General features: G+C 38.5%; 1 pseudogene across 1 annotated transcript in view; it reads left to right on the top strand.

Moving 5' to 3' along the window:
* LOC309653700 (ELKS/Rab6-interacting/CAST family member 1-like) overlaps nucleotides 1–17,009 on the top strand; it is a 97,967-nt pseudogene that overhangs the window by 47,866 nt on the left and 33,092 nt on the right. The window contains exons 7-8 of the transcript XR_014268285.1: nucleotides 1,938–2,093; nucleotides 6,443–6,612. The product of XR_014268285.1 is annotated as an ELKS/Rab6-interacting/CAST family member 1-like (transcript). The remainder of the gene's footprint in view (nucleotides 1–1,937; nucleotides 2,094–6,442; nucleotides 6,613–17,009) is intronic.

Raw genomic sequence — 17,009 nt, 5'->3', positions numbered from 1 at the left:
CAGCCCTCGCCTCTCCCCCGAACCTAAAAATAGCTAGCTGTAAGTGTCTCATGATAAATCCTTTAACTCTTATCGGCATACTCTCAGATAACAAGGAAAGTCAGTCAAGACAGGCTTGAGGTAAAGTGAAAAGAGGAAGTCAGTCTCAAAATTTCTTCCTAAAGGAATGGTTTCTCTAAAATTCCAAATAAAATAAAGCTATACTGAATTTATGCTCTTTAAGGTCTTTACTTCTTAGGTGAATAAGCATATGCAACTATAGATGTAAAAGTATCTATTCTTTGTAGGAGTTTTTCTGTAATTGATGACATCTAAAGTAATCTGGGGATAAACTGGATACTGTGACAGACAAAACCAAGAAAATGAGTATAGACGGATGTTGTACTAGGAGGTGATATTCGTGGTGATGCTGATTTACAAGGACAGTGACGTTTCTTTTTAGAAATCATTATGAGATATTTGAAATGCATGGTGAAGTATAGCGAATAAGTAAGATTACTAATGCAGTAAGTAGCCTCCTCTTATCTGCAGGGGATAGGTTCCATGACCCTCAGTGGATGCCTGAAACCACAGATGGTACCAAAGCCTATATATACTATGTTTTTTCCTATACATACCTATGATTAATTTTATAAATTAGGCACAATGTGTAAGGGATTAGCAACAGTAATTAATAGTAAAATAGAATAGTTATAACAGTATGCTGTAATGGAAGTTATGTGAATAGGTCTCATTCTCTCTCTCTCTCTCTCAGTATCTTACTGCACAAATCTAATGCCTTCTTCGTCTAAACTAAGCACTTGTCATGCACTGTAGCCGTAACTTTTGCAGTTTGAGGTGCAACAGCAAAACTGGCACAAATTTCTTTTTCCTTCATCCCAATTTCACTGCTGGAAGATTCATTCTGACTGTAGATCTTAGCAACCTCAGCATATGATTTTTTCTCTTAGTGAGAACTTCCACCTCTTCACTTAAAAGAAGCACCTTACGGCTTCTCTTTGTCAAATCTGAATTGCCAGCATACTACTCTTGTGCTTTGGGGACGGTATTAAATAAAATACTGTCACGTAAAAATGGTCACTTGAACACAAGCACTGTGATGCCAGGACTGTCCATCTGATAACCGAGATGGCTGCTGTGAGTGCCTAACGGGCGCGGGTACACTGGACAAAGGGATGATTCACGTTCCGGTGGGACAGAATGGGATGGTGTGAGAGTTCATCATGTTGATTGGAACAGCGGTGCACAGTTTAAAACTTCTGAATAGTTTTTTTCTGGAATTTTCCATTTGATATTTTCTGACCGCAGTTGACCTCAGGTAACTGAAACCACAGAAAGCAGAACCACGGAAAGTAAAACTGTGGAAAAGGCGGGACCACTGTGTGATAAAGTGTAACTGTTAACGTAATTATTCATCCCTTTGTTTTTCTGCAGTGGGACGTTATCAGATCTTTATTATTGTAGATAACGGTTATACGCATTATTGTGTAAATCTTTGAACTCTTCTTATTCTTTTCCCCACTCCTTTGGGGGCAGAAATAAGCCTTTTAGGGGGGTCAAGTAAAACGATAAAATATTATAGCTAGAAAAGGTTTTACTGTTAATATTACAGATGTTTTCACTAGAAGTTTGTTGACCATAAGTTACTTAGAAACTTTAACTAGTTTTCCATTGCTTCTATTTCTGTAGTTAATACTCTCAATTTTAATCAAAAGGGTGCAGAGGAAAGGATAGAGGAAAAATCATACTATAGATCTCAGTCCTCCTCCTCTCCACCATATGGCCATGAAGGATATATTTTAGAAGCAAGGCACCAGTTGCAATGTTTCTCCATATTTGTTTATCTTTATTAAATTTCACATCTGTAAAGACAGACTTGTGCAACCTCTCTGACTTTTTGCGAATACTTTAATGTCTAAATCTTCCTTTGTCCTCAGGATTCAAAAATTTCCTCTATGGAGCGTGGGCTCTGAGACTTGGAAGAGGAGATTCAGATGCTGAAATCGAACGGGGCTTTGAGTACTGAAGAACGAGAGGAAGAAATGAGGCAAATGGAGGTCTATCGGAGCCATTCTAAATTTATGAAAAACAAGGTCATGGTGTGTGATACCGTAATTTTTAAATGGGGTTTGAAAAAATTGATGCATGTTCCTACTTCTTTAGTGATGATGGACCTCACGCTGTTTTATCAGGCTTCAGGGAAGAATACTTGTACCGTAATTCTTTCAGATAGAACTTTCCCAGAATTAAAGTCAGCATTACTGATGTTGTATAGTTATTTCAAATTTCACTTCAAAGAAAATTACTTGTATGAGGCTAAGTGTGTATTATCACAGTTTAACATTTCATGTCTACCAGTACTTCTGAGGCGATTAGTAGGATTACATCCAGATGAGTTTTTCTCACTATATGAAACATTGCGTTCTCTATGTCTTGTGAACAAATTTAGAAGTCAAATTCAGCCTAAGAGACTGAATCCACCTCCCCTTTTTTTTCCTGAAATGGCTTAAATAAAATCGTGTTTTCCCTTCAAACACAGTTCCCTAAAGGAAAGCCCTTAGCGCTCTCCCTTGGAGAAGACCCATGTGTATCAGGTTTATTGTTTCCCACGTGCACTTGGGGTGTATGTACAGTAGGATAGGCATCGCTGAGACATACCAGTCTGTATTATAACCTCAGTCACAGTATTCCTTCTTTAGAGCCAAAGGCGTTTATTTTGATCCTATGAACTATTTTAGGCAAATTGGAGGACTTAGTTTATTACAGTTATCAGTTTATCAGGTCTGTGGTGTTTTAAAGATCATAATTTCAATTATAAAATATTAGCTAGAAACTAAGTGTTCCTCCCCCTCCCCCTGCCCCCCATATCCCAATTGTGTTAGTTCCCTAATTTCTCAGAAGTGAACAGTGTTCCTTTAATGATACAGTTTCTGGCTTCTTTCTGTGATACCCATACCTGCATATAAGTCAGTAGAATATTCCTCTGTTATTTTAAGAATCTGTTATCAATGACTACGGCCAATTTCATGTAACTTTTAGAACTTAAAAATTCACATATCCAACTTTCTGTTAGTTTTGATTTATCATTCTAACTTGAGAACAAAATAAAATATCATCTCTGCTTCCCATTTGCTGATTAGCACATTTCAGTCCATTACCCTGTGAAAATAGTGAGCCCATCTAGGGTCCTTTGAAGAGGAAATTAGGGGAACAGATTTGATTGTGTTCTATGAGTTATTGTTATCTCCAGTTACTGCTCTGGCTCAAAAGCAGATAATAAGAAGACCTAAGTTGACACATGAGTGAAAAAGAATAACAATGTCGTGACAGGTAGAGCAACTGAAGGAGGAGCTAAATTCGAAAGAGGCTCAAGGGGAGGAGCTGAAAAAGAGAGCGGCTGGTCTTCAGGCAGAGGTCTTTGCCGAAAGATTTACCCTTTGCGTGCAGTGATCCCACAGTGGGACCCTGCTGCTCTGGCTCTGGGTGCTCGCACTTTCACTCTGTGGTCGGCAGCTTTGCCCGGGACTAGCACTAACCAGCCTGCTCTGCTCTTTAACTGACTCCTGTTCACTGGTTTGACCCACGTGCCACCCTGTGTGCAGCGAGCCCTCATGTGCTCTGGAAGCCCTGTCCTTGGTTTTTTATTGTTGCTTTGTCACTGTGTGGATGGTGCTTCAAAGCTGTTTTTTCTCGACTCCTTTCCTGTTAACCAGAAACTTGTCGATTTATGTGAATGGTCTCTTTCTCTTCTTAGGTACAAAGAATGTGCAGATGTTCTAGGTCCATCACCCAGGGTTTATTTGAATCTGATTTCTTGAGTGAAGTGCTTTACCTTCATATGTAGACATCATCTTTAAGTCCCCGATAGGTGATTTTGCAACAAATTTTACTTTCTTTGGAACAGATGTATAGAAGTGATTAGCTTATTTAGTTATCTGGTCAGTTAGAAGTAGCATGAAACTTAAAGTCTCTAAATCTATTCAGTAGCTCAATCATCTGTCTAGAGAACTTGAAATTCCATTTCAAACTGTGATAAAATGATTATAATAAAATAGCTGACACTTGAGTACTTATTATAAGCATTTTATAACCTAGTAAGGTAGGTATATTCTCAACCCAATTTATGGATAAGGAAGCTGAGGTAACACAGTGGTGCTCAGGAAGCACAGTTAGTAAGAGGCAGAGTTTGATTTTTACACAAGCCATTTGGTTCCAGAACCTGTGCTGGTAAGCTCTGCACTCCACTGCCCTATACTAGGCTGTGCACGCATTTGTCTCACAAGTGTCAGGAAAAAAACTGCTTCTGAAAATTACGGTAGGATAAGACTGGAATGCAGCATTAAAAGAAAGAAAAAGAAACCACTTGTGCTAATTTAGTGTGTTTGCTATTTATGGACCACTTTATAGTATAGATAGAAAAGTGAGATATTTTGTCTAAAAGGGTCCAATTTGGTTTGTTGTAACCATGTATTGTCTAGAGGAGAAGTTGATCTATAACTTTTTTTCCCTCAGCTAGTAGTATTAATTTCTTTTTGTGTCGAACAACAGGCTAAACATTCTATACACTTTTTTGGTTTAATCTGTACGCAGTACAGTGGCACTGGTTTGCTTTCTCCATCTTACTGATTAGGAAACCAAGGCTTAGAGAGGTAGTTACCCAAGAAGACACACTCGTTCGTTCTCACATGGGATTGACTGCAAAAGCCTTATGCTCCTAACTTTTAAGGAAAATTTGTGCTTCTAAACTCTTCTATTTAGGATATTTTCTTCTTTTTCTCAGTCTTTATGGTCAGTATAGCATTATTTGAGGATTATTTAGTAATGCAGATGATGAGGAAACTGAGATTTTATATTTATTTTTGATCACATGGTCTAGAGGTAGCTGGAAATTTGAGTAATCTTTAAGCCATAGTTCTTTAGCTGATGAGGTGAGAACATTTTGAACGTTTCTCCTGACTATTCATTCATACCACAAGTGCGTTTTTAGTGCATTCTGTTTGTTAGGGGTGGGATGTTGGTAAAGGGATGTCATGAAAGATGCTACACCATTACAGTATGTGGCAGCTCCTGGGTACGTATCTGTGTTACAGGATGGAAGTAGCTGCTGTTTACAGCTATCTTCCAGTGATGTCCTTAGCAGCTGCGAGTATTTTGCATACAGTGAGCACACAGAAATGTTTGTTGAATGAATGAATATTCTATTTGTAAGTAGAGATTTCATGCATATGAGAAAAATGCTTGTCTTCCTGATGAAACAGAACAGTAAATTATAAGTTTGTTTTTAGTCCTCCTTAAAAGTAATTTTAATTACAGTAAAATTTATTTCATACTTTCTCATGGGAAATTGTTCTCAAAAACTTTGTCCCTTATGCCTAAGATTATTTCAGTCAAAATACTTTAGATACATTCACCTTTTTAAAAAGTATTTTTTGTTTCATCAGTGGTACTGAGATTACTGACTTCTTGTGAAATTTATACTTCCAAGAGTCTATATTTTAGTGCATAGCTACCTTGCTTAGGCAGTAGATACAATGTAAAAACAGATATGATTTCTGTTAATTTGGCTTACATTTAGAATAAAAGAGTAAAAATTCTTAGAAACACGGTAGAAATGTAAAGGAGATGTTTGATGTTAAATGTTTTCTCAGTTAAGATGAGAAAAATTTATGGGGGAGTGAGTGGCACCTGTTGATTTATGGATTACTCTGTCAGAGTAATTCAAATTTGATTACACATGTAGATTCTTAGAGAATGAGATTTTATGCGTTCTTTATTTAGGTTATATACTTTTATCCATTTAGTTGATATGACATGTTGTAGGTAATATAACTTTGTAGGTGGAATCTTTCTTTTAGGTCAGTACCCCTAACTCCTCAAAATTATATAATTTTTAGAAAGCACATGTTTATAATGCCTTATAACACTAAAGTGGCTTTTTAAGAAGGACTTTATGTACACTTTCATTTGAGAATGAAAAAAAAACAATGAAAAAATAAATGTGCAGCTTTTGAGTTTAAATAGCAATAGTAGGAAGTTTCTTTTTTCTTTCTGTATTCCATCTACACTAATCCTGCTGTATGATTTGAAGTTTCTTATGACTTAATAAGATGAAAACTGCTTTAGTCGTGTTCAGATGCTTACTGCTGTCTCATAGTCATCTAAGTGAATTGGGATTTTTCTTCTTCCATTCCTTTTCTAATGGATTTCAGAAGTTTAGGGGAGACAATAAATGAAAACTGGAAATTTTGCTATTAGTTGAATAAGCTTTGTTTTTTTGTGTGTGTGGGGGGGTGGTCAGCTAAGATTAGATGGTGCAAAAAGATGAATTGTGTCCTGTCATAAAGTTAATGCTGTATATCTTGACGTGGATCTGTCAAAGATCCAGATCAGAGGTGGTGGTTTTATTTCTTTTTTCCTTACACTGCTTTTTCTTCTTCTCTAGATTGGTCAGGTGAAGCAGGAGCTGTCCAGAAAGGACACAGAACTACTAGCCCTACAGACAAAGCTAGAAACACTCACCAACCAGTTCTCAGACAGCAAGCAGCACATTGAAGTGCTGAAGGAGTCCTTGACTGCTAAGGAGCCTCGAGGGCTGCCATCCTGCAGAACGAGGTAAAAGGAGTTGTGGGATTTGCACGGAGCCCATTCCTTGGCACCTATTCTTGTGTATTACCTGTGCACTTCTTGTTGTGTTGAGATACGGGAGCTATGAATAATGTTGTGATGGATTCTTTAGCGATGTGGTCAGTTATAGTACTAAACTATAACCATCTTGTTTCTATTGTTCTTGTATCTAACAAATTAAACCAGTGCAGTTAATATATGTTTTTGATACTTCAGACTTTGACTAAGTCTGTGCTTCTAAGTAGACTTTAAACTAATGTTATGAAATGAAACGATAGTTGTAAAAGCATTTGTTTTCACCCGTGGTAAATCTTTCAGTCATGAATGGGAGTGAGCTTGGTCAGCCTGTGTTGGGTTATTAAGTGTCCTTAATTTTTGGTATTATGAATAGCTTTAAGTAGGCAAACTGTGGAATCTAGAAATGTTTGAGATAAATCTTGTTTTGAACTGCAGATTATTAGACATGTGCCTTCATGTCCTGTTTGAAAATAAAGTTAGCATTTTTAGAAATATTAGAAGATTATCTAGTCTGCCAGCCTTGATTAGAGGTAGGAACACACTAAATAATTCCAGGCAGATGAGAATCTATCATATTTGCAATGAGAAGGAATTGATGATGCTATTTGGATTTACTGTCTTAAGGAAAATATTTTCTAAAGATCTCAATGAAATAGAGAATTTAGGTAGGAATAGGTAAGCAGTTCTGCTGTATAGAAGAAAAATAAAGCGTATAGTATGGATTAATTTTTTCTTTTCTTTTAAAGAACAAGATAATAGATAAATAAAGGCATAGTGTAATGAAGAAAGGAATGGGTAGTAAAAAGAAGGCATAAAAACATCTTAGACCCAGAAGTTCAGAATCTTCAAGCGAGGAGGAATGGGAAAATGACCAAAATGTTTCATGTAGTATTTTATTTTTTTACAGTTAGGGATTTTGTTGAAAATGAGAGATTTGGATGATGTATTTATAATTTTCCTTACAACTTATACTTTTTCTATTTTGATCACGTTTCATTTTATCATGATACCTCAGAGGGATATTTTGGGGTAGATAAGGCTCTGGCTCTGGAGTCACAGTTACTGAGTGTGAACTTCAGTTTTACCACTTGCTACCAGGTGCAGGGTCCTGGGCACATTACTTAAGTTCATTGTGCCTCGTTTTACACCTGTAAGATGAAGAGGAGTTCCTGCCTCATTAGGTTGTTAGCATTAAACTAATTTATTCACTCCTAGTGCCTGGCACATAGTAAGGTCTTTGTCTGTCAGTTATTGGCATCCTTCTAATTCTTGTAATACTATCAGCTAATATATGTAAACTGTTAAAACGGTAAGAGAACTTTGTTGCTTTTCTTTTCATTGGCATAAATTTTATGTAGAAGGTCTGCTATTTGACATTTTTATCAAGCTAAAGTAAGGTTTATTCAGGGAATTGCAAATACAGAATTATCTGACAAATGTTACCTGCAAATTTATTAATTTGTGGCTTTATTAGAGATTTTCACATCAGTGCCTGGTATGAATGCAGTACTACAAAAGGGTCAGAAGAGGGCGCCAGTTTTGGAGCTGAGCCTGTTGCCAAGTGCTGCTGTGATAGTTTTGGATGGAGGTGGCAGGTGTGGGAACCAGGGAACCAGGCAGTTGGTTAATGATAATGCAAACACTTAAAAGCTTGTCACAGTCTAATAGATGACTTCTTCCCCTTGGCAACCCATCCTTCTCTTTGTACCCCCCTCTGAAATAGTGTTCTTATTAGCTAGGTCTCACACAGATGGGCTTGTGATTGGTTTCTTGTACCATAGAGAACAAAGACTATATTTGTGGTCATTCTTGGATGGTTTTTGTATTTGTTTTTAGGACTAACTGAGTTTCATCAATTACCCCTGTAAGTTATTAGGACTACTGCTCAAATATAAGGGTCTCATTCTAAAAGATAACAGTAGAAAAGCTAACTTCCTTTTGAATTTGGGGTGATTGTATGAATGTTATATGCCTGTTTATCAGGATTTGCTATTTTTTCTTAAATTACTCTGGTGATACTTGACAAGGCTCACTTTTTCCAAAGCAGCTTTCTCCTGTTGGATCCCATAAAAGACAGTTTGAACCAGCTCTTTGAAAGTTCTCACCTATTTCTATAATTGCTATCTTTCTGTTCCTGTAATTGCTCTTTTTTAAAAAAATAATTTTATTTATTTATTTTTGGCTGCATTAGGTCTTCGTTGCTGCGCGCGGGCTTTCTCTAGTTGCGGCGAGCAAGGGCTACTCTTTGTTGTGGTGCACAGGCTTCTCATTGCGGTGGCTTCTCTTGTTGCAGAGCACAGGCTCTAGGCTTGCAGGCTTCAGTAGTTGTGGTACGCGGGCTCATTAGTTGTGGCTCGCAGGCTCTAGAGCACAGGCTCAGTAGTTGTGGCGCACGGGCTTAGTTGCTCCGCGGCATGTGGGATCTTCCCAGACCAGGGCTCGATCCTTTGTCTCCTGCATTGGCAGGAGGATTCTTAACCACTGCGCCACCAGGGAGGCCCCCTATAATTGCTCTTTATCGATCTCATCCTCCTCTCTGAAGCTACCCTAGACTTTCATCCAGCTCTCAAATCACAAAATTAAGCACATATGAAAAAGAACATGGATTCAGGAGTTTTTTGTTTTGTTTTGTTTTTTTAATTTTAAAATTCTTGAAGGAAAAACGGGATGTGGGAAAAGACCTGGTGTTTTTCCTGTTCAGGGTCCATGGAATGAGGTCCTTTTGTGTTGGGCAGTGTACAGTGTATAGTATCTATGGAATTGCTCCAGTTTTATGAACATCTCCTTTAATCGGTTGACCTTCACAGAGGTGGTCTGGATTTAGTAGCACTGTGGTCAAAGCATGGGCTTTGGAGCCAGACCTAGGCTTGAAATAGCCTTCTACATTTATTAGTTATGTTACCTTGGATGAGTTATCTTCCCTCTGTAATCCTCCATTTTCTCATCTGTCACTGAGAATAATAATAATACCACCTTCCTAAGGTTAGAATAGATGTTTAATGTGGCTAGGATAGATTTTTTAAATTATGAAGTTCTCATCTGAATTTGGAGGTGAATATTAAATATCAGTGGGTTTAAAATATCACCACTGGTTTTTTTAGATGATAACTTTGTAGCCCTCTCCCCACCTTTGTACAGATAAACTGTGCACTGTTGAATGACACATCTCTGCCTGTGGCCTTTTGCAAGTTTCTCTGAGCTCTTCAACCTTTTGTTGGGATGTCAGACAGAACTCAGTGCAGTTGAAATAGCCTTTTAAAAAGGTCTGCTTGTGTACACTCTCAGCCTCATGACCCAACGCCCTTCAGTCATCCTCCTTTCTAGATGGGAACAGTGGGAGATGTGGTGATAGGAAATTATACTTAGTGATCTTCGGCAAGTCACTTAGTTTCGGCTTTGATTTCCTCAGCTTTAAAATTAGGAGTAGTTTAGATTATTTACCTTTTTAAAAGTTTATGGGGACTTCCCTGGTGGCGCAGTGGTTAAGAATCCGCCTGCCAAAGCAGGGGACACGGGGTCGAGCCCTGGTCCGGGAAGATCCCACATGCCGCAGAGCAACTAAGCCCGTGCGCCACAACTACTGAGCCTGCGCTCTAGAGCCCGTGAGCCACAGCTACTGAGCCCATGTGCCACAACTACTGAAGCCCACGCGCCTAGAGCCCGTGCTCCGCAACAAGAGAATCCACCGCAATGAGAAGCCCGCGTACCGCAACTAAGAGTAGCCCCCGCTTGCCGCTACTAAAAAAAAGCCCACGCGCAACAACAAAGACCCAACACAGCCAAATAAATAAATACATAAATTAAAAAAAAAATTTATGAAATACAGGAAAAATGCAGAAAATAATATAGTAGACAGTACTCAGATTTAACTTACATTTATGTGTGACCACATTAGGTGATCTTTAAAGGTCCTTTAAAAGAAAAGATTAAAACAAAAAAAGCTCATTCTAAACTAAATATTCAGTGAAAGCAGAAACTTTTGTTAGAATCTCAGGTTTTTAGAACTGGTTGGGGCTAGGAATAGGCTAGGAATAAATATTAGGAAGCTGTCATGATGGGGGTAGTGGCTAAAGCCTTAGGGATGAATTGGTTTCTCCAGAGGAAGGTTGTATCGAGTGAGATGTAAAGAGGGGGAAATGACAGCGGATCCAGTGAAGAAAACTGAAAAGGTGTGGTCAGAGAGTTAGAAAGGCAGTGAGTCATATAATTGCAAAAGAGGGATTATAGGAAACATGCCCTTGTCACTGGCATGCAGTTACTAGTGCTAATGTGCTCTTAGGTAGATCTGTTTATTGATGTAAAACAAAAGAAGGTTAAGATGGGTTGAGATAATTAATACTTTTGTGGTCAGAAGTAAAAGGCCAAAACAGCAAGGTAGCCATTTTTCTGTTCATGTCCTTTGGTAGAGAAAGTCTTGTGGAGGAAAAACCTTCTGATTTTGTTGAAGTTGGCATAACCTGTTTGCCACAGACCTGGATGCTTGGCAAGCTGGTTAGATGCTGTTCCTCCAGCTCAGTTGATGTGAATAAAAAAGGTCTTATTCCTCCTGCCAAGAATGGTGTTAGGGTGATGACTGTGTGTCCTGCTAGTCTGTGAGGGGTTTTCCTGAATATGTTTTTTGTGGTTTGCAAAATACGGACCTCACGCAAAATTATACTCTGAATTTAGTTCACACCAAACCAAAAGATCAGTGTAGAATTCAGAGCAATTAATCTAGTAGTAGCAAAGTGGTTTTTGTGGTTATTTTTATCTCAGCTCTCCAGACTAGCCCATTTAAATTCTGCATTGCATGAAAAAGCAGATCAAGAAAAAGTGTACACAGGTGATTTGAATTGAAAAGATCACTTAGTAATTAGACTGTGGGCTTGGGTAGTTTCTGTGGCTAATATTTGTGATATGAAATATTTTTAATATCAAAACCTGCATTTCCCACTGCAGTAACACCAAAGGTTTGTATGTTTAGAACAGGAGATTTCATTCTTTACCTTTTTCAGTCACCAATTCTTGTGGGTCTCATACCTGACATTCCCTCAAATCGGCATGCGGGTATTTATGAGTGGTTAGTGCAGGCCCATTTCCAGGTCACTTAGCAGAGTCAGGGATCTAACGTAAAAGTGCAGCTGGGGCATCTGGGTACTTTTGGTAAAGAAGCAGCAATATGAGGCCTCACGGTTATTATCCTGAGACATTGGTCCCATCAGAATGAGAAACACTTAGAAGTGATGAGGGACGTTTTCCTGCTGTATTCTGATTCCTGACCCACAGATGGAAAGCCTTTCATTTTTCTGAAATTAATGCTGAGAAGAACTGAGAGACAAGGCAGTTCAAGCTTATCTACAGGTTTAAATGTCTGGGCTTTTGACTTCTGCAATAAGAATTTAATAGTGTATTTCAAGGGTATTGGGTAAAATGTTTTTAAGGTGAGTTGCTTTGTTCTTTTGCTTGTGGTTATTGGAATATATAGAATACATATTAGAAGTGGAATATATAGTATACAGAATACAAACTAGAATGTAGGAATTAGGTAGAAATGACTTGGCATGAGATTTATTTATTTTTAGATTTCTGGCATGTGTACTTTCTAAGACTTTGACCTCTTTAACTGTGCAGCGGGTCAGAGGGTTCAAGGAGCTCCCTCTTGACTCGCCCTGGCTGATGGATGCCCTGTAATGGGTTCACTAATAGGAGCCACATCTGATGCTGTCAGATGGGACTAGTAGCCACGTAGGCCGGCTGGAGCTGAGCCTCAACAAACGCCAGGTGGATAAGGGTCAGTGAGTTCTTCTGGCATCTCGACAGCCTGGTCGTTGAATTTCCTATTCACAAGAATCTTTGCTCTGTGGTGGCAGTTCTTTTCTCCCTATTGAATAAATATTCAGTCTGTTCTGACATTTCCCTTCTGGACCTTTTTTCCTTCTTTGCATAGTGGAGTGTTTCTGATTTTAATAGGTAGATGAAGGAAAACTGGGGGTAACTTAAGGAATTTTGTCACCTTGCACTTTAGAAAGGACCATTGGAGAACTCAGTGGTGATCATGTATTCCTTCTTTGTTCTGCATTGGATTTTAATTCTTGCTCTGAGCTCTCTAGTGCTGAATTCAGGCACCAAAACTGGAAATTTGTAATGTAACATCTTTTGGATTCGCTGGGCTTGGCTTATTGTAGTTCTACTGTTTGTCAGTAAAACACTTTTTTTGTTTTTGGTCACTGCTGAGTAATCTTTTCTTTTTCCTCATCTTTGAGGAAAAATTTAAGTAGATTGGCTATCTTTACACATGTCAAGTTTCCATTTCATATACTATTCATGGGAAGAACTCATTTAGATCTTCTTCAGTTGCTTTCATTAGCCGTTTGTAATTTTCAGCATACAGAGCCTATACATGTTTTGTTAGATTTAGACCTAGGCATTTAATTTTTTTGGAGTGATTGTAAATGGTCATACATTTTGAAACTTGAAGTTCAGTATTGCATCATATTTATTTTGACCAGTTCACAAAATATCAACATTTTAAAAAGCTAGTGTAGGGACTTCCCTGGTGGCGCAGTGGTTAAGAATCCGCCTGCCAATACAGGGAACACGGGTTCGATCCCTGGTCCAGGAAGATCCCACATGCCGTGGAGCAACAAAGTCTGTGCGCCACAGCCGCTGAGCCTGCGCTCTAGAGCTCACGAGCCACAGCTATTGAGCCTGTGTGCCAAAACTGCTGAATCCCGTGCGCCTGGAGCCCACGCTCTGCCACAAGAGAAGCCACTACAATGAAAAGCCCACACACTGCGATGAAGAGTAGCTCCTGCTCGCTGTAACTAGAGAAAGCCCGTGCACAGCAGCGAAGACCCAACACAGCCAAAAATAAAAATAAATAAAATAAAATAAATTAAAAAAAAAAAGTTAGTATAAATATGCCTCTATTTTCCTTAGTAGTATGTTTACTAAGAACTATTTCAGGCACTTAAAATATAGGTAAAATACTAAAACATTTTAAGATGGTAAATGACGTGTAGGAGTTTTGAATTTTAACGTAGTTGGCTTTACCAGTATTTCTTCTTTACGATGTATCCTTTCTGTGTCTTTAAAAAAAAAAAATCCTTCCATGCTGCCCTGTCTTAAAAGATACTTAAACAGTATCTTTCTTTCTAAAAGTTTTAAAGATTAGCTTTCTATATGTAAAGCTTTAATTCATCTAGAATTCATTTTTGTGTATGAGTCAGGGTTCTTCCCCCCTCCCCCAGTATGGGTAGCCAGTTGTCTAAGAACAGTTTATCAGATACTCTGTGCTTTCCTCACTGATTACAGTGTCACCTCTGTTTATATGTGTATGGGTCACTAAATGGTGTGAGTGTGTGTGTCTGGGCTTGCATTTCTGTGGCAAACGTCTGTTGGTTTATTCCTGTTCTAATACCATGCTTTCTAATTTTGCTTACTTAAAAAAATCAAATTTATTGCCATCAAATAAACTGCATATATTCAAAATGTACAGTTTGGTAAGTTTCGGCACATACACCTCTGAAACCAATGGCACGGTCAAGATAAAGAACACCTGTCCCCAAGGTTTTCTTGTCCCTCTTTGTAACCCCTTTCTTCTGCCTCTCCCTGATATTCTTCTCTCCTCCCCACTTCCTCCCTCATATCCAGGCAACCCTCGGTCTGCTTTCTGTTACTGTAATTAGTTTGCATTTTCTAGAATTTTACATATATGAAATCTTACAGAATTAGTGGTTAAGAGCTTAGGATCTGAAGACAGACCATTTAATCTTAAATCCATGCTCCATCACTTATTTTTAGCTTTGAGATCTTGGGTCTGCTTTCTTCTCAAAGTACCAGTTTTGCCGGTTACCATGGGAAATTGAAATTTTCCACAGGGAAAATACAAGGGAAGAAAATACGATGCTTGAGAATAGAATTCTGAGGACTTTTGATGTACTGTGTGTGTGCTTGGCAAGCATATACATGACCATGTGCAGGAAGGTTCAGAAGTCTGAGGGTAGAATGGAGAAAACTGTTTAATACAGAAGTAAAGGTTTGTAAAAATAAACATGACTGGAAAAAAAAAGATGATGTGAGGCTGTATTTGAAATGATTGCTCAGGCTGGGAGAAAAATAAATAAAACCAGAATGGAGGTGAATAACAAAAAGTTAGGGATGATAGGTCAGAGGTTATACTATGGACAAAGAGTAGATTTAGTAGGCGTAGAAGAAAGGAAAGAACCGTGTTTCAGAAATAAGATTTTCAGAGTTTGAAAGTTCTTAGGTGGACCTTTCCAGAATGTAGTAAGGCTTACCCTGTATCATTAATTAAAGTAGAATAGAGGAAAATTCCAGGTGCAAGAGTGTTTATTGAGGGGGCAGTGGAACTTGTGCTGACGAATTATAAATGGGACCTGAAAAGACGGCTTCCCCTATTTCTGGCTTGGTGAGACTGGTGGCATTGAAGTGGTTGAGAGAAATAGAGTTTAGCAGAGTGGAATGTTGTTTATTTACATGTTTTTCCTCTCCAGCGTGGTCCAACGTAATTTGTAAGTACACGATGGCTTATCTATATCAGTCTCAAATGAGACTGGTCTCCTAGGAAATTTTCCACAATACTTATTGAGCAGTAAGTGCCACTAAACATACAGTACTGGTTCTCAGATACCTTATTGTTTTGATATAATATAGTTTCAATATGTTATTGATGTAATAATATGTTATTGATGTAATATGTTATTGATGTAATAATATGTTATTGATGTAATAATATAGTTGTGATATAAGGTAATAATAATATTTCCTGATGTTTTGGTATTCTCTCTGTGAGTCATTACCCATATTACCTATTTTAAAAATAAATTAGGTTTCTCATTGCAGTGGCTTCTCGTTGCAGAGCACGGGCTCTAGGCACACAGGCTTCAGTAGTTGTGGCACACGGGCTCAGTAGCTGTGGCTTGCGGGCTCTAGAGCGCAGGCTCAGTAGTTGTGGCGCACGGGCTTAGTTGCTCCGCGGCATGTGGGAATTTCCTGGACCAGGGCTCGAACCCGTGTCCCCTGCATTGGCAGGCGGATTCTTAACCACTGCGCCACCAGGGAAGTCCGACCTATTTTTTTCTTTGTGGGTTATTCTACATTCAGACAGGAAAAATAATATAGGACAAGTTCAAGATTAAAGATGTTCTGTAGAAACGTACTTGTTATCTTAGATGTGCACTGTCAGTGTGTAGCCACCAGCCACATGTGGCTATTGAGCACTTGAAACATGGCAAGTCCAAATTGAGATGTGACATAAGTGTCAATTACAATATGCATTGGGCTTTGAAGACTTAATACAAAACAGAAACGTAAAGTAGCTTGTTAATAGTTTTTTTATATAGACTACAGGTTTGAAATGACAATAATGTGTATATATATTAGATTAAATAAAATATATTATTAAAATTAATTTTACCTGTTCCTTTATCACTTTTTAATGTGGCTGCTAGAAAATTAAAAATTTCAGAAGTGGCTTGCATGTGTGACTCATGTTATATTTTTGTTGAACAGAAAGAAACCCACCTCCCTGTTTTTCTGTAATCAAATGTGTAACTATTTGCTGAATTATAAATCCTTAGTGGGAAAGCAAAAAAACAAAAGAATTTGGTGTGTGAGTATGTTTAATGAAATTTGCTGTGAATAGATTTTTAAAATAAGTACAAAATGCCAATGGCATTCTTCATAGAACTAGAATAATTCTAAAGTTTGTATGGAAACACAAAAGACCCTAAATAGCCAAAACAGTCTTGAGAAAGAAGAACAAAGCTGGAGGTATCATGCTCCCTGATTTCAAACTATATTATAAAGCTACAGTATTCAAAACAGTGTGGTACTGGCACAAAAATGGATACATGGATCAATGGCACATAATAGAGAGCCCAGAAATGCATCCACATTTATATGGGCAATTAATCTATGACAAAGGGCCAAGAATATACAGTGGGGGAAAGACAGCTTCTTCAACAAACGGTGTTGGGAAAACTGGGCAGCTACATGAAAAATAATGAAACTGGACTGCTCTCTCACACCATGCACAAAAACAAGTTCAAAATGGATTAAAAGGACGTCCTTAGTGGCACAGTGGTTAAGAATCCTCCTGCCAATGCAGGGGACACAGGTTTGAGCCCTGGTCCAGGAAGATCCACATGCCACGGAGCAACTAAGCCTGTGTGCCACAACTACTGAGCCTGCACTCTAGAGCCCGCGTGCCACAACTGCTGAAGCCCGTGTGCCTAGAGCGCGTGCTCCACAACAAGAGAAGCTGCCGCAATGAGAAGCCCGCGCACCACAACAAAGAGTAGCCCCCACTCGCCGCAACTAGAGAAAGCCCGCGTGCAGCAACAAAGACCCAACGCAGTCAAAAA

Source organism: Balaenoptera physalus, assembly GCF_965194825.1.
Source record: "Balaenoptera physalus genome assembly, contig: HAP1_SCAFFOLD_943, whole genome shotgun sequence".
Lineage (NCBI taxonomy): Eukaryota > Metazoa > Chordata > Mammalia > Artiodactyla > Balaenopteridae > Balaenoptera > Balaenoptera physalus.
This window is presented reverse-complemented; position numbering and strand designations above follow the sequence as displayed.